The sequence below is a fragment of the Megalops cyprinoides genome, chromosome 1 (assembly GCF_013368585.1).
Source record: "Megalops cyprinoides isolate fMegCyp1 chromosome 1, fMegCyp1.pri, whole genome shotgun sequence".
NCBI lineage: Eukaryota > Metazoa > Chordata > Actinopteri > Elopiformes > Megalopidae > Megalops > Megalops cyprinoides.
Genome location: NC_050583.1, coordinates 2,018,312 through 2,042,361, shown reverse-complemented (window position 1 = coordinate 2,042,361; position 24,050 = coordinate 2,018,312). Strand labels below are relative to the sequence as shown.

General features: G+C 45.9%; 1 protein-coding gene across 1 annotated transcript in view; it reads right to left on the bottom strand.

Annotated features, from left to right (window-relative positions):
- Positions 1-1,218, bottom strand: part of LOC118781440 (BAH and coiled-coil domain-containing protein 1-like) — a 103,719-nt gene extending 102,501 nt beyond the window's left edge. The window contains 1 exon segment of the mRNA XM_036534482.1: positions 1,039-1,218. The gene's annotated coding sequence lies outside the window, so the exon portion shown is untranslated.
- Between the last annotated feature and the right edge of the window lie 22,832 nt (positions 1,219-24,050).

The window sequence follows — 24,050 nt, the reverse complement described above, 5'->3', positions numbered from 1 at the left end:
TCTGCTGAGGCAAGGCAATGTCTGAAACGAACTTTCTTTCCTGAGAAAAAAATATAAATATTTGTTATCTATTTAGGAAGTATGGAGTTGATTTAAAAAAATGTCAACGTGAACGCTAATTTCGTTGAGAAACGTGGTTCACCCTCCTCAAGAAAACGCCAAATTAACGACTATTTTTCTAGATCCCATCTCTGTAAGACAGGCGCCATTCACGGCTGCAGTGACCGGGTGGGACTTCACTCCGTCTGGAGCTACGGCTGTAAACACGGCCGCTGCTGTGGGCGCCAGCGCACTTGCTGCGCTATCCCGATCATTCCACTCCAAATTAAGCGTACATTTGCAGCGAAAGGTCACTTTCTACGCATTGAGAGAAGGCGCCTTTGATTCGATGAAATTCACGAAGAAAAACAATGTGTGCCATTTCAATAGGAAAATAAACAAAACTTCATTTTAATTAATATTTCTTTAGGATTTAAGAATATGTTTTGTGTTTGCAAATTGGTTAACTATATGTTTTAATTTTCTAAATAAAAAAATACATTAGCGTATATCCGTTTTTAAATTTAATTGTATAATTCTTTACAAAAATATTGAAAATGCCTTAAAATCCTTATTAAGATACATAATTTGTTAATAATATAAAAATCACAAATATTACTGTGCCTAAATTATACTTCTATTGTTGTTTTTTTTGTTGTTGTCAGCAATTGTGGAACGTATGAATATATTACCTATTGTGTGTAATACGTATTATTGTGTGTCTTTCACTGTATACATATATATATATATATATACATATATATATATATATATATATATATATATGCATGTATACAATGACAAATAAAAGTGAAGACTAATATTATATAAAAATGGATAAACTCTTTCACAAGCAGGATCCTTGCTTGCCGTGTTTGTTCTCCTGAAATGCAGTGTCTACTGAGTCTAGAAAGAATACCGTAAAAACAGCACATGAAAGCAAGCGTTTATTATTGCACATATCAGAAGAAATATACAATAAATAAATAAATTACTTACTGGTAAGTTATTCCTTGCATAACAATAAACGATTGAGAATTTGAAAAAATATAGCATGTAAAAAAAGTAGTAAAACATGAAGGTGAATAAAAAATAATGTAGAAATGGTAACATCCTAGTGTGCAGTTTGTAGCTGCAGTGCACGGATTCACCGGAGCTCGAGCCTGTAGTGAATGGATGCTCGAGCCTCCGAACAGACTCTCTCCGCGCGCCCTGATCAGCGCGTGTCACTCAGCTGAAGGTGGGGGGGGGGAGGAAATGCGCGCGCCCATTGGTCGGCTACCTGCATGCTAATGAGCTCGTGCCGTTTGCCCTGGCATAAACAGGGGCTCCGATTGGATGCTTCCCAGAACCAATGGCGTAGCAGCTGGAGTAACTACACAAAACGGCGGGCGCCTGATTCAAGTTAGCCCACTGCGCAGCGTGTCTTGCGCAAATTTGCAGGCGACCTGCATTAATGAAAGGAGAAGGTTCCGCGCCCTGTGTTCGAGTGCATTATTTTGCGATCGCTGAGGCCCAGATTCAATCTAACCGCAGTGTGGTTTTTCCATATCTATGAATAACAAAATTAAGCAAGTGGCGCTTTCTTCTTTAGTCTACGGAGTTCTGTGGTCGCTGTAGGTGAGGAAAACATTTGCCTAAGACAGGCGGCACGTGCTTAGTTTTGCTATCCAAATATAAGCCATACAACAGTTTGATTGAATCCAGCCCCACATACCATTTTATATTTATAACTATTTGGGCTACTTTTTCAGTTCTGTTTCTACAGGTTACTAAATAGTGGGCTTATGTGCACTGTATAGAATGAAAACATCCATACCCAAGTCACCAAAACTGATAACACCAGTGCACGGTGATGGCTGTGCCAGACCTTTGAAACCGTTCAGTGGAGCAGATCTATGTGATCACACCTGCGCTGTCTTTCTGTCTGAGGAGAGCATAACAGGAATATCAAGGATGAATGTGGATGAACCTTGCTGACCTGACTACAGAAACTGTGACAACAGTTAAAGATTCTCACATTAACCACCTCATGCACCTGTGGTTGATTAAAGCTGGAATTATACCTTTATGAACACATGCTAACCATTTGGGTCACAAAGCATCAAAATTTTAAATATTACAAACCAAAACAAACAGGCTATCATCCTGTGTTCGTGCCTTATTCCTAAATGGGACAATGCTCCCGGTGTCCAGTCAAAAGACTGACACAGACCCTTTTCAAAGAAGGATGGCCTTATCTATCAAGGAATTATTATTATTCCCCCATCACTTAAAATCATTTGTATTTATGTTCGTAATGAATGAGGGGAAAGTGCAGAGCATGTTATGGGGGGGGGGGGAGTAATGCTTTCCTGAATTTGCTGTTGACAGTGGAGGCCAGAGCACTGCACAGGAGAACAGAAACCCAGCCGCCGTCAGAACTGCCATAATGGCAGAGAGTGACTGTATCTGCAGGGCACGCTGCAGCCAGGCCCCGAGCCGCGCTTCTGTGTGACCTGCTCGTACCTGAGAACCCTCACATCTCAAGCCAGCTTTGCCCAGACAGGGTTATTATCCCCCACTCTCCTGTCCGAGCGTGCTTACCACGATAATACAATGAATAATACATAAAACAACGCAAATAGTTTGGAGGCAAATGGGATGGCAAGACACTAAAGCAACAACTGATTGGTCTTACTTACAGCTGCTTTATAACAACATTTTTTTACCTGTAAGAGTAAGGTAAATTTCACATTGAGGTGAAGCTCTGTTTCTTGAGAATCTCATCTTCCCATCAAATATGTATTTCTGTGTGTGTGTGTGTGTATATATATATATAGATAGATAGATACCAAGCTCAGGTAAAAGCTCAGGTAAAAAGTACTTATTCCTGATTTGTTTTGTCCAAATTAAACGTTTATCTTCTTATTTAGCCTGTCTTTAAAAAATGAAAGCATCAAGATTGTTCATAATATGGTAGAGGGATCATAATATGGTAGAGGGATACAAAGCGTTAAAACTGGGATTCACTCAGTGTCGCTTTTGATTGGCTAGCGGAGTGCCAGAACATTGTCAATCACAGAGTGTAAACAAGGCTCTGATTGGCTGCTGGCCAGTCCACACTGGGCTGCCTGAAAAAAGCAATTACTGGCCCTGCGGTTTCAAGGCGGCCCGGAGTTGGACGATGAAAGGAGATAAGGAGGGGCTGTTTCAAGGCGTCCCCTGGGCGAACCCCGTTGGCCCCAGAGCCAAAGGAGAGTCAAGAGTGACTAAATCAAAGGGAATACGCTAAAAAGGGGGAAATTACATGTTGTATTAAAATATCGAGGCAAGATTTGCGGATTAATGCGATGCAATAACAACATAGCAGTTAGCAGTAGAGGGTAAAACTCCCAAAACAGGTACGAGACAGGGCTCGAGTTCGGCGCAAGCCGACTGAAAATTGCGGACGGCTAATGTGAGCGTCTGCGAAAAAGAAGTGGAAACGGCAGGATATGAGCCGCCGCCAAAATGGAAACGGAGGGCTTTTCCGCGGAAGAAAAACATATAGCAAAATTAAAGCTTCACAAATGTTGAATGGGAGGTTGACGTCCGCGTCATTTTAATGATATATGTTAGACAGTAGCCATCGACAAAAATTGGAAATGTTTGTTTAAAAATACAGTAAGTATAATTTTACGGAACGGAATTACTGAAACGCTGATAATTGTTTTTAATAGTAATCACAATTGGCCTATATGTTCTTTAATTCGGCGTATTTTAGAGATTGAGCTGATTTTAAAACGTTGAAGACTTGACATAGTCACCAACGCGTGGAGGACAAAGGGGAGAAATCTGTAAAAGGATCAAAACTAATTTTATGACGCCATCAAGACAGCGTTCCTAAAATATATACTGCGGACAGTTATGACAATCTTATCACTTCATCTCCACGCCAGAAAAAAATTATAGAAATTTCCTTATTTTTTAGATTCATCTGACTTAACCGTCCTATTTCGCGGTTATTTGAGGTGTTTTCGTCGTGAACGCGGATTTGTGTATTAAATAAGCCCACACCCATCTGTTCCACATGTGAATGCTTTCAGCCCCATCGTTTACGCTGAAATGAGGCACTATGCGAGGCCTGCAGTCACTCCAGTTTTTTTATTCGTATAATAATATTTTACTCATCACTTAATTAGCAGTATAGTATTACATATCAACGTATCGTCTGAATATTGTTGACTGTGAGACATATTTCAAATTTAATGCATTCCCCATAATATGGAATGATTTCCAGGCGTTGCGGTGAGGAGGGAGCGATCCTTATATAATATCGCTGTTAACCTTACTCCGAAGTCTGAACATTTGTGTCTTTGTGGGTTGCTTACATAGGTTTCAGTTCCAGTAATAAAAATTAAAAACACGTATTTCCCTTTTCACGCTGACCTTCATAACATTTACACCAATATACAATTAGTGTGTGTGTGTGTGTGTGTTTTGAACCTCCCAAAACACACACACACACACAGGTTTGAGCGACGTGGTCTTTAGTTTACGTTCTATTTGGTTTTTGTTTTATTTATTTTTTTTTAGTCCGCACAATATTATTTTTGAATGCACTGACGCGACACGTTTCTACTTTTGAACGTTAAACTTTGTTAGCGTTTCCCAGCGCCTGTAATTACAGTTTTGTTACATCATATTACAATCTGCGCACCACTGTGTATTTTACTTGGGTTTTGACCCTCGTGACCCACGACCAGCTCCAGCAAAGCGCGCCCACACACACATTCCCCGCGTAGCCTACGTGTCCACTCCTCGCACATGAAAACAGAGTTTACAAAGTGGCGTGTTTTCATTAAAATTTAATGGGTATTTAGAGTGTTTTAATTATTGAAAATAAAACTTTATTTTAGAGTTGAATACATATTTGTTAAATATTATGTACACGTTCTCATAAGCCTTGAAGAACTTCCACTCGAGGTTTGCAGTTCGAGTGTGCGTGGTGCTTACATCCGTATTTTAAACGTAAGAAGGAAAACAGACCTTGTGCACTGACGCCGTATGTGTGGCTTTGCGACGGTGTGTGAAAATATAGTCCATTTATGTACAGAGTGCTTATCTGTCTGTGCAATTAACCCCGTAGGCTTCACGCGATTTACGCCGCGGAGCGCGGCTCCGGTGAGGAGGCATTCTGCGACAGAGAGCGCCAGCACCGTTTTCCAGCATGGAGTTTTTAAGACAAGTTAGCTAATGTCTCTGGTTTTGCCATAAATTTGCCACGAGGAACACAACTCCCCCACCCCTTTCGCTCTTCTTTTCCCCTGCCCCGTTGTCTCAAAGACTAATGACCTCGGGACACTGAGGAATCCTATTGGGTGTCATACAAAAGATTCAGTCCTTAAATCAGAAATCTGTATTTAATTCATTTAGTGACAGAAAAAAGGACCTTTATTGCTGATTTTATTGGTTATTTGTCGCATGCTGAAAGGTGGGGGAAGTGGGGTGGGTGCTCCGAGTATAGAAAGCAATACAAACACATACACACACACACACACACACACACACACACACGAGCATGTCTGCCTCTCGCTCGCTCTCGTGGTCCGTGTGCCAGCGCGAGCTGTCCTACGGTGGGACGCGGGGATAATTAATGTAGAGCGACTGATTGCTCTTGAAACAGACCAGTCCTACGAAGAGGATTGTCCGTGATCAATGAAGCGTCTCTGATTGACACTTTCCTTGCACCCCCCCGCACCCCCCCCCCCCCCCCCCCCCACACACACACACACACACAGAAAGGTACACACACCTTAAACTACCGGAATAGGGCATTTGTCGCCAGCCACGAGCTGGAAGGCTGAGGAATCCAGTTATTACCCGGCTGTCGCTTCATTCCCGCCCCAGACCAGGCGTGCCTCCCCTTGGTCGGGCCTACCTGAGTCCCGCAAGTGCGTTTTTTACCCATACACACTCCAGACCCTTGCGCTCAAGGCGCCTGCAGAAGTGTCTGTGTAATATTAGGGGAAAGATAAGTGTGGCGGCGCAGTGTGCTCTGGAAACACAGCGCTGGAGAAAACCACTGCATTTTGCGAGATGACGTGATTGGAATAGACTATTCAACAGTGACAACCAATACAAACCGCGACGACTGAGACCCCGCGGCCGGACGACCGTCAGGCCGAGAAGGCCGTTCACACCCCCATCTTTCTGATGTTTGTTTTGTTCGTTAATGGTGATCAATTCCATAAAATGCGTGTCTCCGGGGAGCAAGATAAAAAAGGAAACACGTACAATCCCTTTTCTGCCCAAATGAAAACTGACGTAAACCGAAGATCGACTTGTCCAGGAGGTCTTTGGTTTTTAAGTCCACTTATTTCCGTGGTTTGTAAGAAAGCGATTACAACGTATGTGCGAATGGACACTGGCAGAGAATTATGGGTATACTGTGAAGGAACGGGTTTGCGTTCAAGCAAGACGCGAGGTGTCAGCGGCAGTTTGCAACTGACTTTATTCCAGTGTGTTCTCCCAGAGCAGCTGTCTGTAATGTGATTGTTGTTAAATAAACATCAGAGTGATCAGACAGAGCGTTTCAAACCACGAACATGTAGCTTTTAAGATGTCTGTATAAAACCGTCATTTTTATTTCTTCATAAAACACGTTATGTGCTGTATGATATAAAACAGAAATATATTTAATATACGTAATATACTTATATGTAATATATTTACACGAATCTATTTAAACAAAAGCTTAATCTTTATTGGCAGTCTTTCATGTGATCGCAGGGAGGAAAACACGACTTAAAGTCTCTTTGGTTCGTTATCGCTTACTGAATTATTTATTTGCACAATATCATTTATATATCACATTATCGCTTACATATCACTTACATGTATACATAATGAAGGAGGAATCTGTATCACTATTGTCCAAACTTCGCTTTTATATGGTGTGTTTTATATTAATTCGTGTACATATGCGCCCGTCCGTTTAACTTGTTGTTTAATTTATTGAATTAGGAAAACTGGGTTAATTTGCGAAATTATTTTTCATCTTTAGGCCTCCACATTTTCTTTTCAGTCAGTGTTATTGGGATGAATTGGCCCATTCCGTGATGGTTTTAATACATTCGATGAAAAACAACAGCAACAACTGAAAATTCAGTGTGGTGACTTTCCGACCTAAATGCGCCGCGCGGAGTTTGCGTCTGCAGTTTTCCTTTAGTCCGTATGATAAATGAGTGCAGCATCTGCATGGACCCATTTAGGAATGCAGGTTAGAGCCTGAAAACGTTTGCCCTGCGCTATTGAGTGTGTACGATTATTTTCCGGGAGACCGTTTGTTAAAATTGACACAATTATTAGGATTATGTACTAGACTGCCATGTTTCAGTCAAGTGGAAATGTTCTGAATGAGTAATTAAGTCAACTTGGATTCATTTAGACACTCGTGAAAGACAACTGAGCTTTTGTAACGGCTCAAAATAGTTACATAAATTAAACTGTAAACCCGTTAGGCCTCAGATCTTCAGTATGTATTTGTGTTTTTTTATTGTACAAATATTCATAATCCTTTAGATGCCTACATATTCGACAGTTCTGGAACGACAAAAAGTAGCCCAACACAAACACACGAAGGAAAGTCTTGTCTTATAAAGAGATTTCAAAAGGAAATCAGAGCGAGTGTGGTGCGTCCTCAAGCTTGTACACCTTTATAAACTCTCAGAAGTACACTCTCACTCCACATTGTTTTGTCTTTCGACGACATCGCAAATATCTGGGGGAAAAAGTCTCCGAGTGGGATTACCACAACAATCAAATGCCGAATACGTGGTTTTAGATTAATGAAGCTATATGGTTCTACCTGTTTGACCCCTTGCACCAGCCTGATATTTAAGGATGGGGACCAAGACGTCACGAAAGGAAGCGAAAGTTGTGGTGCGAAGCAGGCCGTGAGACGATGCGCTCGGTCATTTCTGAAAGCTTGCAAAGTTGCTAGGAAAAAAAGTACTAAAATTGTCTCTAGTTTTACTAAAATGAAATCCGCGCATCTGTTTACTGAATAATAGGCTGTTTGTGATGAATCCGCCGATGCCAACTTTTGTCACTGGCGCAGAGTGAGCTGGCGTGTGTAATTGAATGCGGGTCAGTGGCGGGGAGGCTGAGGTGCAGCGGGACAGGGCAGGCACGTGCTCGCTCGGAGCCATGCGGGTCCGGCCGGTGTTGTGCGGGGTTATCAATAGGAAACCCCATCTGGATTCAATTTGGGCGAGTTTGGGCCCGGCTCTCATAAATGGCACAAGCCATCGCCAGGCCTCCTTCATTACGACCTGTTTTATTGAAAAAGCTAAAAGTGAAACTAAACAGTGTTAGAAATGTATAGCAAAGTAAAGGACACGGGATAACAGCGAGTGCTCCGTGTAGTAAAATCAGAAAGCTCAGACCAAAACAACTTTCCACCATGTTCACACGGAGCGTCGGCCGAAGAGCTGCAATTTAAAACAAAACACAGAACTTTAAATTCAGCAAAGCACCTGGTGCGTACGTGACGTCACTAACGTTAAAGCGTTACGCAAATGAGCTGCATGAAACACCGCCGCGTGTGTCCCACGCACTGTGAGCTGACATAAAATACAAATTTACATATTTCATACAAAATTTAACTAGAAATGATTTATGCTGAAAAAAAACTAATCTCCCCCTAAAGTAAGGTTGATTTTGAAATATAAATAAATTTCTCTTTTAATACTACAAAGGAGCTCAGTTTTAGGAAGGGGCACTTGCAATATCAAATTTAAACAATATATTAACTGAAATCATTACGACAGTACTTAATTACACCATTGAATTCTGTGATTTGGGTAACAAATTCTCTAACTTATGAAATTGGTATATACACCAATCAATAAATATTTCAATACACAGGCCTGACACTAGACTTGAAACAATACGAGACGACCATTTCTGCCATGAATTAAAAACTACTGACAAACAGGACGGAAAAGTCTCAAGTCAATGACACTGTCAACAGAGGGAATTTGAGCTCAGGTCGCATGAAATACCACGGGTTCGATCAAAATAGGTAAAGGATTAAATAAACTAATTCTTGTCACAAGTCGCTTGAAAATTACTGGTAACGTGCTAGTAACATATTAACATAATATTTCCCAATGCAAAACTGCTGAATCCGTCATTTTTGGACTGGGCATACGCGTCACCTCATTAAAGTCTGTTGAAAATGCATAAAATGTTTTTTGATTTGTCTTGAGCAATTCCCATGACGGACACCGCAGTAGTTGGCGGAATAGTGTCAGTTTGGTTAATGTTTAGACAGAATAGGTATGTGTTTTATTCCTTGTTATACATCTGTAAATTATTAATAATCTGCAAACAGGAAGTCTATATAGTCTTGAAAATCCAATCAATTTTTTAATATCTTTAACGGCAGGTTTAATGTAGGCTGAAACATAATAGTGAAATTTCTTTGAATTAGCTGTGCTTTACAGGAAAATCCAGGTGATTTATGTTAAAGCACACAGTTTGAATTTAATCTCTCTTCTTAAAAAGCCTTTCCACATTATACTAATATTTACCCTTGGGTTTTGGAATTGAAGAGGCAACGCGTTGACTGGAGTAGCCGCGTGCAGCTCAATCCGCAGCGCACACACACACGCACGCACACACACAACACACTCACTCAAATATAAAAATACATCACTGACAAGGCAATAAGAATTTTATTGCAATACGCAATTGATTGCTACCACTGCTGGTAGCAGTAGAAGTAACAACGACGGCGATTATTGTTATTGTCGCTGCGACGGCTGTTATTATACCGCTGCTGTTGTTATTGTCATGAAAGTATCGCGCGTGTCCTCTGCGCGCACACAATCGCGTTCCGGTGTTTCAGCCTGCTCTCGCGGCTCACAGCACCGCGCCACAAAGGTGCTCACTTAGCAGAGCATACGCCATTATCAATCAGATAGCCATCACCCTTATCGCAATAATATTATCACGTAAATATCCCTCTTCGTGTGCACCACCGCGCGTCTCTCCGCTCTTAAGTGTCGTGTCACCAAAACAATAAAAATAATGTTTGCGTGCCGAGCTGTGCGGCAAACCCATTGTTGTTCTGCGCGACGCACGACCCCAAAGACGTCGCATTCGTCTTGTGCATCCCTCGTGGTTGGTTTATTTATTTATTTTTCAAACCAGGCCATAGACGCTTTGACCTTTTGACCCATAATATCCTTATAAATATATATGCCTTATATATGTATAGAAAGTATAACACAACATTTGCAATGAAATTGCTATGCTGTAAAGTTATGTATCTTAATATTTTGTTAACATATGTACATGATGTTAAGGTAAGTAAGGTAAGGAGGATTGTGTAATACACACATGCAAACATTTGTGTGTATTACACAGGTAAATTCAGTCATTGGACTCATAAATATGTAGCTATACACAAAACGCCAACACAAGAGAATCCACCCTTTCCTATAACGGTGCAGCCCTCCATTGTTCTAGCTAACGAGTTTGTTATTTCCTGATTTTAAAGCAACAACAAACAGCTATTTAAATTACGATGGTAACGACGGGTTTTACAATCCCCAATTTGTTCTGCAGCAAGTTAAAACAGCAAATCAGCATAAAATAATATACGTTAACAGACTATTCCGTTGCAGTGGCCACTGACAGAAAATTCACTCCACATAGAATGTAAAATAAAACGGGGAACCTATGTATTTAAAGTGATTCTGTAAAGGCAATATCACAACCTTGTTATTTATTGTCGCCTAGTATTATCTAACATTTACAAGGCACAGAACTGTCGGGATAAATAATCAGAACGACAATAAATCGCTTCAGCAAATATGTTCGTGTAGAAACGCCGTTATTAAAAAAAACACATTACAAAGAACAACAATGTTGAGTTGTTGCTGTAATTTCCATTCTCGCCTTTTGTATTTGCACCGGGTCAAGCTCATTTATCACTTGTTCTAAATGGACACCAAAAATTGCTTCATGTGCATACGCGTTCAAGCAGCATACCGACGTGATATGTAACGTAAAAACAACACGTTTATGTAGCATTTCGGTCCAAATTATGTATTACTGTGGGTAAAATTCATATTTATTGTCTCGCGAAATGAGGCGTGAAAGTTCAAAAGTAATACGCGTGGCGGAAAAACAGAAGTTACGTCAAGCCCTTGCAAAATGTATCGTCTTAAACTAACACATTGCAGAACACGGTCAGTCGTTTTAAAGCAACAAAAAAACATAAGGTTCAAATTTCAGCAAAATATATTTTGTTAACGCATCAAACAATTACAGCCACGGAAATATGCACATTCGTATGGACTAATATTTTTTTTAAATAAGCGTTTGTTCTTAGATGAAGTTTCTTTAGCGATTTAGTACACACATCGCACGTTTGCTTCAGTATTAAACTGAGGGTGAGGGTCCGTTGCTGGTTCAAATAGGTTCATCAATCGTAAGTCTGTGTGTGTTACCATAATGTACGCTAATCCACTATAACATAAATAAATAAATAAAATATGTAACGTTAAATCAGAAATTACCTACCTAGATTAACGAAAGTCCGTGCAGGGAAAAAACAAACAATTAAAATGCCCTGGGGAACCGCTACAGATTTATGCACGACAGGCAAAAGAAGCAAAAAAAAATGTATAAATCCGAGAAAAAAACTGGTAATAAAAGATGGAAAACCTTCCGGAGTTTTCTTCCATTCAACGTCCGTCCATGTACAGTTCGCAAAACTGCTGGTGATCGAGAGATACAGCTACGATTATTAAATATAGACTATGCATGTATTTATTCGCAAAGCTCTGAGCGAAGATTGTTTTGTTTCTGGAAACTGCACACGAGGGTTTGGAGTTGCCCCTGTGTCGGTGTCTCCTTCCCTCGCACTTCACAGAAAGAGCCCTGGCTCTGCCAGCGAAGCAAATCGCTGCGAATAGGACCAACAGCGTCCTCCAGGCTCTATAATCACGAATTTATGGCTGGATGACGCGTCCTCTTCTCCTACAATGGAGCTCAGTGACATTAAACAGAAAATTGATGGAGAGACGAACGAAATCTAATCTCTTTTCCACATTCAGGTCGTTGCTTCTTGCTTTTTATTAATTAGGGGAGGGGGCACACCAATCGCGAACGTACAGCCCCCCCTCCCCTCCTTCCTCGTGTCGTTATTATTTTGTTTGTGAATTTGATTGTTGTCATGAACCGGACTTTTGCACGGATTGCCGGGGAGAAACGCGGCTCCCTTTACGCCCTGGAAAGACTGGGCGTCGCGCCGCCGCGGGTCTTCCATCTTGGCACTCCTCGTCTCCATTCTTGAATACTCGCCTTTCATGAAAGCTATTAGCAGAAAATAATTTACGAAAATTCACGGTTCTCCACACGGTCGCGGAAGAAGTGCAGAAGATGCACTGCTGAAACGGGTTATCTCACGACGTTCTCTCTCGCTTGGAAACACGTTCCATGTTTACGCAAACGGGAAAGATTTGGGATAAACACACAAACACGAACCAACACATAAACACGTAAAAACTTTTCACCCTCCCTCGACGGGCAAGTCGCCCTATTTGCGATGCCCTCCATTCCCGAGCAAGATCAGCTTACAAGCATCGCTCAGCCGAGTGTGTAAAAGCGAGATTTGACGCTCCTTAAGGTAAATACGCTGTAAAAATGTTTTGAGAGTTGTTGGGCGCCGTTTTTAAGAATAAGGAAGAGATCAGACTTTCTCAGCTCGACTCAACACCTCCTGATATAAACGGGAACAGCTGAAAAAATAACACAGACACACGTTCGATTCCAGCCACCTTTTTACTCGAAAGATACGCTGCTTTACCTTGGCGTAAAATCCAGTCCTGGCCAAAAAGAAACACAACAAAACAACAGTTTTCCTCGAAAAGCTCTTCTTTAGCACACGCTGGCCAGCGGAATCAGCAGTCATTTTTGTCCGCTTAAAGCAGTATTTGCATTTAAAGGAGAAGCGCTCTCTGTCCCGCATCCCCGGAGCACATCCGTCTCCCCTACCTTTAAGGTCACCGCCCCGAGAAATGTGACGTCACGATATTAACCCCTTCACTGCCACGTGGAAAGCGGAAAGTGCTTCTTGCTTGTATTTCAATGGACGCGTTTTTTTTTTTTTACTTTATAAACGAAAAGTAAAATATTTTCTTTGACCCCTGGTTGAATCTAAGCGCAGTTTTACAGTGTTGCGACCTTTCACCAGAAGCGATGGAGCATTTTGCATCTTCCCGTTTCTGTCTCCGGCCAGAAGTGAGATTAGCAGCCCCACCGTTAACCGTTCATACACATCCCTCCCCAAGTCATCTCCCTTCAAAAGTGAAATCGGCGTCTCACGAGGAGGAAGACTGGCTTGATCTCATCTCCCTCACAGTGACTTTTTCAAGCTTGTATATATATATATATATATATATATATATATATATATATATATTCCTTTACTATTCATTTACGATTCATTTGACAGATTGCAGCCCACTACACACTCAACGCACATGCTTGCATTCACGGAATGTTTTCTATCGTAGAAATACTGTTCAAACATACTTCATCGCGTGCTACCAGCACACCACCTTGCAGGGTCCCCTCAAATATTCATTCTCCTCCACATGGACAAGGCGGCAGGTTTATAACAGACATCAGATTAGAAAAAGTTTTCTGAAAGGATCAACATTCGGACATTCACAGCGCCAGTTATGTCTGCCTCGAGTTTATGAAGCCTATCAAAACCAAACTGAAACAATAAAATAATCAGTGAGCACCCACCCCCCACCGTGTGACGGAGAAGCTCTCCGTGAGATGGCGGGAGCTTCATCCTGAAGACGCTGCAGGAAATGCGGAACCTCAGTGGAGTGAAAGAGACTGGGATATCAAACAATTCTGAAATCGCACTGAATAAATAATTTAGGAATAAACTAATGCAGTTACGTGTTGCAGCAACCACAGACACTGTGGTCACTCCGGTGTGTCTGCATGGCCTTTCTCCTCATTACAGTGCTGTCATTTAGCAGACACTCTTATCCAGAGCCACTTACAGCCACTTACAATTTTACCTGTTACCCATTTATACTGCTGGATATTTACTGAGGCAATTTTGGGTTAAGTACTTTGCCCAAGGGCACAGCAGCAGTGCCCCAGCAGGGAATGGAGCCAGCAACCTTTCAGTTACAAACCCTGCTCTTTACCATATATGCTACACTGTCCCGTCCTCAGGTCGAGTCCTGTTTAAACAACCTTCAGACTCTTTTCCAAACTAGCAACCTCCAGCTAACCCAACCCCTCTGCACCCCCGAAAACAGTCCCATGGTCACTAGCATAACATCCCTCTCAGTCTGTTTTATTAAAACCCCAGAATAAGAGATCAGACACCTACAAACTGTCCAAGATAGTTTGCTTTTCATTTATTTTAGAGCTGCAGTATGTCTGAATAGCTTTTGCTGCCTCGACATTAAATAAAGATTAAGAAAAACAAGTTGCAAAAGGAGAGAACTCTTTTACGAGAAGGAGCAGGAAGGGGGTGGAGCTCACCCCAGCCAATCAATAAGTGTGAGCGCTGTGACTGGTTATTTTAGCACCAGGTGTTGAATGGGCAGCGCATTGGAGGTGTCCCTGTTTGCAGAGAGACAGACGGCTGTAATCTTATTACCGGAATGCTGCTCGAGTTAGAGAAAGTGCATCCGAGATCCACAATGGTGTGGAAACAGGGTAAAACCCTAAACCCTGACAGTGTGAGAGAGAGGGAGGAGCTGGGATCTGCACTGTGGCCAGCCAACTGAAAAATGCTCACACTCAAATTTTACAGACACGAAGGTCTCCCAAAACACACTCTAAACGGCATTGAGGAAATTCTGACGCCTTCAGGACATGAGAAATGCAGGACCCAGTGATTGCATGGGAAAAGCATCCAAGTTTGACCGTTCGTTAAGAATAAAACTCAGATTTGCATTATTCTGAGTCCAGGCCAGGAAGAGCAGACCAGCAGGACTGGGCTCCCGGGCTCCGCACAGCTATGGGGCCCTGATCTGTGCAGCTCCGCCCTGTGCCTCTGCAGGCTGGTGTACTGTAATAACTCACCTTGGATTAGCGCACCTTGAAGGATTCGGATCCAGGGAGGGCCCTTTGTCAGGGGTGAGGCTTTTCGGATTGGCTGCTCTCTCTATTCCTTCAGATTACATTATATTACATTTCATTATTGGCATTTAGCTGACGCTCTTCTCCAGAGGAACTTACACACTTCCCGTCCTGGGAGTCGGCACACCGGCTCCCAGGATGGCAAATAAAACGGCGTAAAAGACAAGCTCTTACACGCGCCGTTTAACAGCCTCTGTTATTCACAGGCCCAGTGCTTCTTCCTGGTTTGGAAAGCGGCCGAGATTAAGGACAATTTTTTGGCTAATAAGACCCTTCTTTTTAGGTCTGTGACACTCCTGCCAAAAGAACTGTCTGTAATCTGCACTGAATGCCCCCGGGGTGGGAATTAATGCCTAATTCTTGTCTTGAAAGCAATTAAAATTGGCACAGCTACTAAAATTCAAAAGCACTGCAACCAAAAAAAAAAAACGGGGGGGGGGGGTGCAAAGGAAATGACCTGAACCCAAAATATGGTCCTCCTTTTATCTGTGAAAGGGTGCGAGGAAGTCAGATGAGAGGCCCTTTCTCCTGATATACATATGCATGCCACGAGAAGGCCGCTACACAAAGCCCTGCAAACAGAGACATCTCTTGAACCAGGGTAGTGACTTTCCCTTCGACCTGCCCCCACCCCCCAAATTCGAATAAGCTCTTTTATTGCAGCTGTTAAGTACAGCTGCTGGGGGGAGCAGACAAGGCTGGTATTGTGGTGCTTTCTGACGCACTTGGCCAAACCCCCCACCCCCCCACCCCCCGCTGCCCCAGAGTTGTCCCTCACATCTGCAGCGCCATCACGTGGCGGTGCCAGCTGGTCATGTGACTGCGATGGCTGTTGCTGTGTCTCTTGTTTCGGAGAAGAAAGGAAGTTTGTGCTCCTGCCTCTATGCCCTCTATGCTCTGCAGTCCCGTCAACTCCACCCAGCACACTGCCCCCCCCCCCCCCCATCTAGCACACTGCCCCCCCCCATCCAGCACACTGCCCCCACCCAGCACACTGCCCACCCCCCCATCCAGCACACTGCCCCCACCCAGCACACTGCCCACCCCCCCATCCAGCACACTTCCCCCACCCATCCAGCACACTGCCCCCCCCACATCCAGCACACTTCCCCCACCCAGCACACTGCCCCCCCCCATCCAGCACACTGCCCACCCCCCCCCCATCCAGCACACTTCCCCCACCCAGCACACTGCCCCCACCCAGCAGACTGCCCCCCCCATCTAGCACACTGCCCCCCCCCCACCCAGCAGACTGCCCACCCCCCCCCATCCAGCACACTGCCCCCACCCAGCAGACTGCCCACCCCTCCATCCAGCACACTGCCCCCCCCCATCCAGCACACTGCCCCCCCCCACCCCAGCAGCCCTGTAACCCATCACTCCCCTTCTCCTCCTCTTCTCAGCGGTCCATCGCTGGGCCCTTGGGCGTCCTCGCCTCCCGAGTTTGGGGGTGGTAACACGAGACACCCATCCTCTCGCCCATGCCCATGTGCCAATGTCCCGTGAATGCTGATTCAATTTGAGGGAGTCCGGCCCCGCCGAGAACAATGAATGAACCCACTATTGGGATGAGGAGGGAAGGAAAAAATGAAAAGAGAGAAGGAAGGAGGAGCCTCCCTCAGGGCTGTGAGACGGAGAGACAGGGAAACAGGAGCGGGACACAGAGGCTGCTGCTGCCTCTGCTGCCGAAGGCATGAAGGGCCGTCTTTCACTGAGAGAGCGCCTCCACAACCAACCCTAAAACACAGGCCCCTCACAATCCAAGCCTCTGCTCCACAATCACCCCCCAAAACCCCCCTACAACCCAGGCCTCTGCTCCACAATCACCCCCCAAAACCCCCCTACAACCCAGGCCTCTGCTCCACAATCACCCCCCAAAACCCCCCTACAACCCAGGCCTCTGCTCCACATGCACCCCCCAAAACCCCCCTACAACCCAGGCCTCTGCTCCACATGCACCCCCCAAAACCCCCCTACAACCCAGGCCTCTGCTCCACATGCACCCCCCAAAACCCCCCTACAACCCAGGCCTCTGCTCCACATGCACCCCCAGGCTCCCCTACCGTCTGGGCCTTTGTTCCATCAAACCGCAGTGCGCTTCACACATTGTCAGGGGTCTGGTGGTTGCTGGAACAGGAACAGGAAAAACACACACATTATTACTTAAAGATAGAGACCAAGAGCATTGTGGGTAGACTGAGGTCCTGGTTAAAGCAGCAGGGACTGGAGGTGGAACAAAAAAAAACAGAGCCCCCCCCCTCCTTTTTTTCACCAAAATCCCAATGACAACCCGTCACCTTGAGAAAAGAAAGAAAGCCTTTCCCTTCAATTATTTAGTGTGAGACTGCAGGGCTGAACGGGGAGGGGGGGGGGGGGGGGTAGGGGTGTGATGAGACCACACCTGCTCACAGTGACCAATCAATAACGAGACTGACACTCTGCCCAGAGACTGAGAGACTGACACTCTGCCCACAGCCCAGAGCCCAGAGACTGAGAGACTGAGAGACTGAGAGACTGACACTCTGCCCACAGCCCAGAGACTGAGAGACTGACACTCTGCCCAGAGACTGAGAGACTGACACTCTGCCCACAGCCCAGAGCCCAGAGACTTACACTCTGCCCACAGCCCAGAGACTGAGAGACTGACACTCTGCCCACAGCCCAGAGACTGACACTCTGCCCACAACCCAGAGACTGAGAGACTGAGAGACTGAGAGACTGACACTCTGCCCACAGCCCAGAGACTGAGAGACTGACACTCTGCCCACAACTCAGAGACTGACACTCTGCCCACAGCCCAGAGACTGAGAGACTGACACTCTGCCCACAACCCAGAGACTGACACTCTGCCCACAGCCCAGAGACTGAGAGACTGACACTCTGCCCACAGACCAAGGACCATGATCTGTGCAGCTCGTCAACCAGGCCCGAGCCACCTGCCTGTCTCACCTGTGGACTGGAAGTCCCGCACTAAGCGCATGCCGTTAGCCGTTATCTTAGCAGAGTCTCACACAGAGCCTCAGCACCACAGGGGCCTGTGAGCACGCTCAGTAACACAGGCGGGTAAAGAGCGTTCAGCTGAAACTCATCTCCATCAGCATCATCCAAACGGCAGCCGTCTGCCCCCTCGGCCGCTCAGGGTGGGGGAGAGCAGGTCAATCCAGACGCAGTGGCCAGCACGTAGCTACACCTCACCGGCAGAGTTAGGCGTGTTTATAGAACTGTCGCTTAAACTCGCAGTACCCCGGCTCAGTGTTGAGATCTTACGTACTAATATGGTGTCAAAATCAGTCAGGCTGGATGGTTTTTCTACCCAGCTAGTTCCTGGTAAGTGATGTGGAGCAATTATTTTAGCTAGACAGCAGACTCGCTGGTTGCTAATGGTTCAGCACTGAGAGAGAGGAGAGATGGAGAGGGAGCAGACAACTAATGAGCTTCCATAGTGAACTGCACCTCAAGCTAATGTTAGAACGCAGTTCAGTTTTTAAGATGAACACGTGCCCATGGGGGCCAGCAACCCACAGGTCAGCATGGCTGGAAAAAACACACTGAAAACAGCCTGGAGTGTGTAGAATCATACATATATATAAACACACACACACACACACACACACACACAGACACAAACACACACACGCACGCACGCACGCACGCATGCACGCATGCATGCACACACACACACATGCACACACGCACACACACACACACACACACGCATGCACACGCACACACGCACGCACACACGCACACACACACACACACGCACGCACACGCACACACACACGCTCACACACACACGCACACACACTTCAAACGGTGTAGAGTCCACTTTTGCTCCATAAATGCTACTGTGAGCACACACAGGGGAATTACTCCCACACCTGTCTGCCACCTTGGAGTAAAACAGTGAACACTTATTAATGACTAGCTTGTGTTCAACCACTGAACCGAACCACAGGTAACAGCTCAAGCACCATTTTAAATTCTTACCAAAAATATTTGAAAATTGCCCATACAATGAAGGCTTTTATATAATTTTACAATTACGAGCGCCTTGAAATTTGAGACGTATTCGCCTGTTTTGAACAGCTTCACAGGAGGCCCATTCGCCAATGGCAAATTATGCTCCTACGATTTCAATTCAACAGGCTGCATTTTCCCCTCAGGGGTTCACAGTGGACCGTGCCTTTACTCCCTACACCTTTCCTCTGCCTAATAACCGCTAACTGCGCCCGGAATAAACCCCTCTGCATGGCCGCGTTAGCGCGGCAGCGCCGCCGATGCCAGCCGTCTCACCGATGCGCTCTTCCGCTGCAGGAAAAGGCTGAGTGTTTCAGAGAGGGGCAAAGCTCCGCACGTCTGTGTGTTCTACATCAGGGGGAAGCGGAGAGGAGTTGCACCCGACCAACACTCTGCCAAAGGTCAAAGGGCACAAGATAACAGGTTTTGTGTGGACTCCACTGGGCAACAGCGAAGATCTTTCTCCCGCTCACCTTGGGTGCTGTCAGTGCACTGCCTCTCCATCAGATCTTTCTTTCATCCAGATCAATCTGTTTTTGCCACAAGGACTAAAACTATGTCTGAATCACGACAAGCCTGCTTTCACTCGACATTTTGAGAACTCATGGAGATCTCGTGATCTCCACGCGCTCCAGACGGAGCTCCAGCTCCCCCCGGACACATGCTGTGCCCCTGCAGAGGTATAGAGCGTGCGTGTACGAGCAGGCAGCTGGTAGGGGCTGCGAGCTTCAACCCAGAGGCGCAGGTGAAAGCACGTTCTGTCAGTCTGACCGCTGAATGTTACCCACAATGAAGAACATGTACATTAAAAAGGGTAAACCCAGGCTAAAGGCAGGGGGCTGGAGCTGCTGCTGGAGTGGGGAGCGGGGGGTTTGTGGTACAATGTGCAGCAGAGGGGGCTTCACCAGCTGCTCTTACTGACTGCATTATCGCTACCCAATCACTCAAACCCGAGTGCCACCGCAACAGAGTCGACTGAAAAAAGTATGCGTGCTTTCGGTTAAAAGCCTCAGGGCACTGGAACCAGATGTGAGTAAAGTCCTGCAGTGATCTGTTTGGGTGCTTCCTGTCAGAGAAATCAAATCAAAGCTTCAGCTATAAGGCTTGGAAAGTGAAGTTAATGCTGAATGGGTCCACGTTGCTGATAAACTGTAACAACAACTATTCTGCTACATCAGATGCGCTGGATGCAGGACCCAGTCACAACAGTACGCAGAGCAAACGGCTGGTCACCGCAAGGTCGTGGGTTCGATTCCCGCGGAGGCACACAAAGGCCGACAGAAACAGGAGCGAGCTGTGTGCAGGTGACGCAGGACTGCCACTCCCTGTGCTGTCTGCTCTCTCACAGGGGGGGGGGCGGCGTGGGGGGGGGGGCGTTGGAGGGGCTTCCCCTGCTGTAACCGAAACGTAACATACCCCTTCCCCCGTCTGTGGTTTCTGCTTTCATACACACAGTCAGACCCACCTGCACCCCCCTCTGCTTTCAGCTGTACTGCGTTTCATGGCTTTACTCAGGTGTCCCTTCACCCCTCGTAATTCCGACCATCCGGGCAGGTAGTATATCCCTGCTGGAACGTTTATGAGACATGTATGGGTGTGTTTACCCCCCCGCTGTTACACTCGCCCATCGCAAGGATGGGATTGTTGTCAGCCAGGGTAACCCCCCCCGGGGCTGCAACAGGTGGGCTCTCTTTCAGATTAATTTTACACCCCGACCATCCGATTCCGGTATGAGAGTGATGGGCAGTGTACCCGAGGCCGCGCTAATAAGCCGTCCTGCTGCAGGCTTTAACAGGCCTGCCACATTCACACCCCCCACATTCTACTCCCTTCCCTCCTCAACAACCTGACAATCTCTCCTGCAGATAAAATTTTACTACCCGAGGTAATATCTGAATTGGTGCTGCGGGCTATTGGCAACTGGAGCAGCAAACCCCCCCTCACCCCCCCACATCCAGCCAGCACCAGCAGACTGCCTGCCCGACTGCGTCCACTGTCTCCTGGCCTGCAGAAAGACATAATTATTCTCCTTTTTTTACGAGACCGGTGCCCTTATCTGGGGTGACACAGAGCATTCATAAACACAAGGAGAAGCGATGATAGAGCTCCAGCACACAGTGAGATGCTGACTGTGGAGAGAGCAGTCCATGCTGAGCCCCTCAGTGGGAGCTGCAGGAAAGTGCTGATTCAGAGTCTGAACACACCCTACCGGGACAGAGCCGGGTCTGTGGTGGGGTGTGTGTGCATGAGTGTGTGTGAGTGCGCGTGCGTGTGAGGGTGGAGGGGGACGGCGGGTTGTCTCCCCTTGCTCTGGGGGAATGCCCCCGATCCGCCCGGGCACTCTCACGTTTTATGCCTTTTCTGCGGAGCTCCTAAAGGAGATCTGGGGGGGGGGGGGGGGGGGGTGTTGCCATGGTACCACAGCAGCAGGACAAACTGCTCTGTGTGACTCCGAGTTCAGTGGCCCCCATCTGTGGGTCCCACACGCTGCCCCCTTCAGGCCTTTCAGAGCATTGCAGGACGCGGTGACACAGAGACCCAGCGGTCTGACAGCTGGCAGGGCGAACACAGGGACCCTACACTGCTGACACAGGGGAGACCGACAGCTGGGGGCTGGCATCACCTCCCTCGGACACCCAGACATGCCTCAGGACAAGGACAGCTCCCCTGAATACATAAGAGCACGTTTTAACAAAAAATAAAAACGGCTCTGATGCATAGTGGTTGAGGAACAGAACAGAACAGGCTCGATTCCCCACAGGGGCACTGCTGCTGTACCCTTGGGCAAGGTACTTAACCCACATTTGCCTCAGTAAATATCCAGCTGTATAAATGATGTAAGTCACTCTGGATAAGAGTGTCTGCTAAATGCCAATAATGTCATGAAATGTAATGCTCTGAATAAAGTAAAAACTGCAGTGTAGCATAGTGGTAAGGTACAGGGCTCGAAACTGAAAGGTTGCTGGTTCAATGCCCTGCTGGGGCGCTGCTGTTGTACCCTTGGGCAAAGTACTTAACCCACAATTGCCTCAGTAAATGTCCAGCTGTATAAATGGATAACATGCAATGAATCATAACCTATGTAAGTCACTCTGGATAAGAGCGTGTGCTAAATGACAGTAATGTAATGTACCGTAATATGGGGCAACACATCAACAGCGGGGTTTGAGACAGAGTCCAGGAGCTGGCAGCGCAGTCAGAGCCCTGGGTGTGTGACGCTCCCTTACGACGCGGCTCTGAAAGCGCTAACCGTGCGAGCAGCGGAAGAGGGCGTGTTTATGGCCCCGGCGAATCAGGATGTTCTTGTTTGCATACAAACTCCTGTAAAGCAGCAGTGGAGGGCTGAATGGACTTTGCATCCGGTTTTACTGTGCCACCACAAGGAACACTACCACACGGGGGGGGCACACCGTGGGCACAGGGCTCAGGGGCTGAATCAGGCAGGCCCGGGGTCTGCACAGGGAAAACTGAGCTCGAGACACTCAACAAAGCTTAACTGTACAGTGGCTGCAGACTCCCTCTCACACAGGCAGGGAAACATCATTACAGGCTACCATACTCTCATACCGAAGCACCCAACATTACATTACATTATTGTCATTTAGCAGATGCTCTTATCCAGAGTGACTTACATCAGTTACAGTTTTTTACAATACTGTTTTTTTTTTTTTTTTTACAAATTTGATCCATTTATACAGCTGGATATTTACTGAGGCAATTGTTGGTTAGGCACCTTGCCCAAGGGTACAGCAGCAGTGCCCCAGCAGAGGATCAAACCGGCATCCTTTTGGTTGAGTCCTGCTCCTTAACCGCTGTTACCCCTTTTTCACCAACGCGAACTACGTGCTAGTTCTGGGCTTGTGCTAGTGCCTTCCAAGAACGGGTTTGCTTTTCCACGAGCAGAGAGCCACCATAGAGCCAAGTCATTACGTCAATGTATACATCTGTATACGTCTCCGCTTTCCTGCTAGCACCAAGCTAGCAGTGGTGGCTGGTGAGCTGGAAACAGGGGAAGCCCAAACACTACCTTTAAATCTATCATTGCTTTCAACCTGTTCCCCTTTATCTTCCTTGATTAACAATAAAACAAATAATTCACAGAATAATCGACACCAATCGCGAGAATAGAGTAAATGATTATGCTCGCGAAACAGCGCAGATTGTCTGTAGTTTGTGTGCTTGCGAAAGCTACAACGTGAGTTTAATTAACAAGGATGGCAGTTTTCCTGGCCGAGAGCTGGTTCTTTGGCTGTCGAAATGCGAAGAACTGGTTGAAGATTAGGCACCGGCTCCGAACCGGCCCTCGAAATGTGTTGGTGGGAAAGCGGCAACAGTGCCCCATACTAACTAACTCCCATTTATAATCACTCAGCAAACACTAATCCAGGGTCACCTCGAAAAAAAGCATTCCTTAGAGTTAGGCAGGTAGCTGTACACATACTATACTTCCACAATACTGAGCAGCTTCACACATACGTCAAACAACCTTATTGAATTGCATGCAAGTGCTTGTGCATGTCATTTTGCTTCTGCCAAATCAACCAGAAATAACCAGAATTTAAATATGGCAACTGTTGTAATAAAGACAAAGTACAAATAACTATTTAGAATGACCCTGAGTTAAGACAGTACTCTATACCTGAATGTAACCAGTGAAGAGCAGGCAAAACACTGACGTTGAAGGGATCGACAGAGACTCAATCGAAAAGGCTCGGCAATCATTTAAACTCTTTACATTATTCCTCTGAAGGCCTGGAGAGAGATGAGGTTCTGAACTTTCTATTCAAACCATCAGAAAAACATGTCATTCTATTTCCGCATGTGTGCCTGCG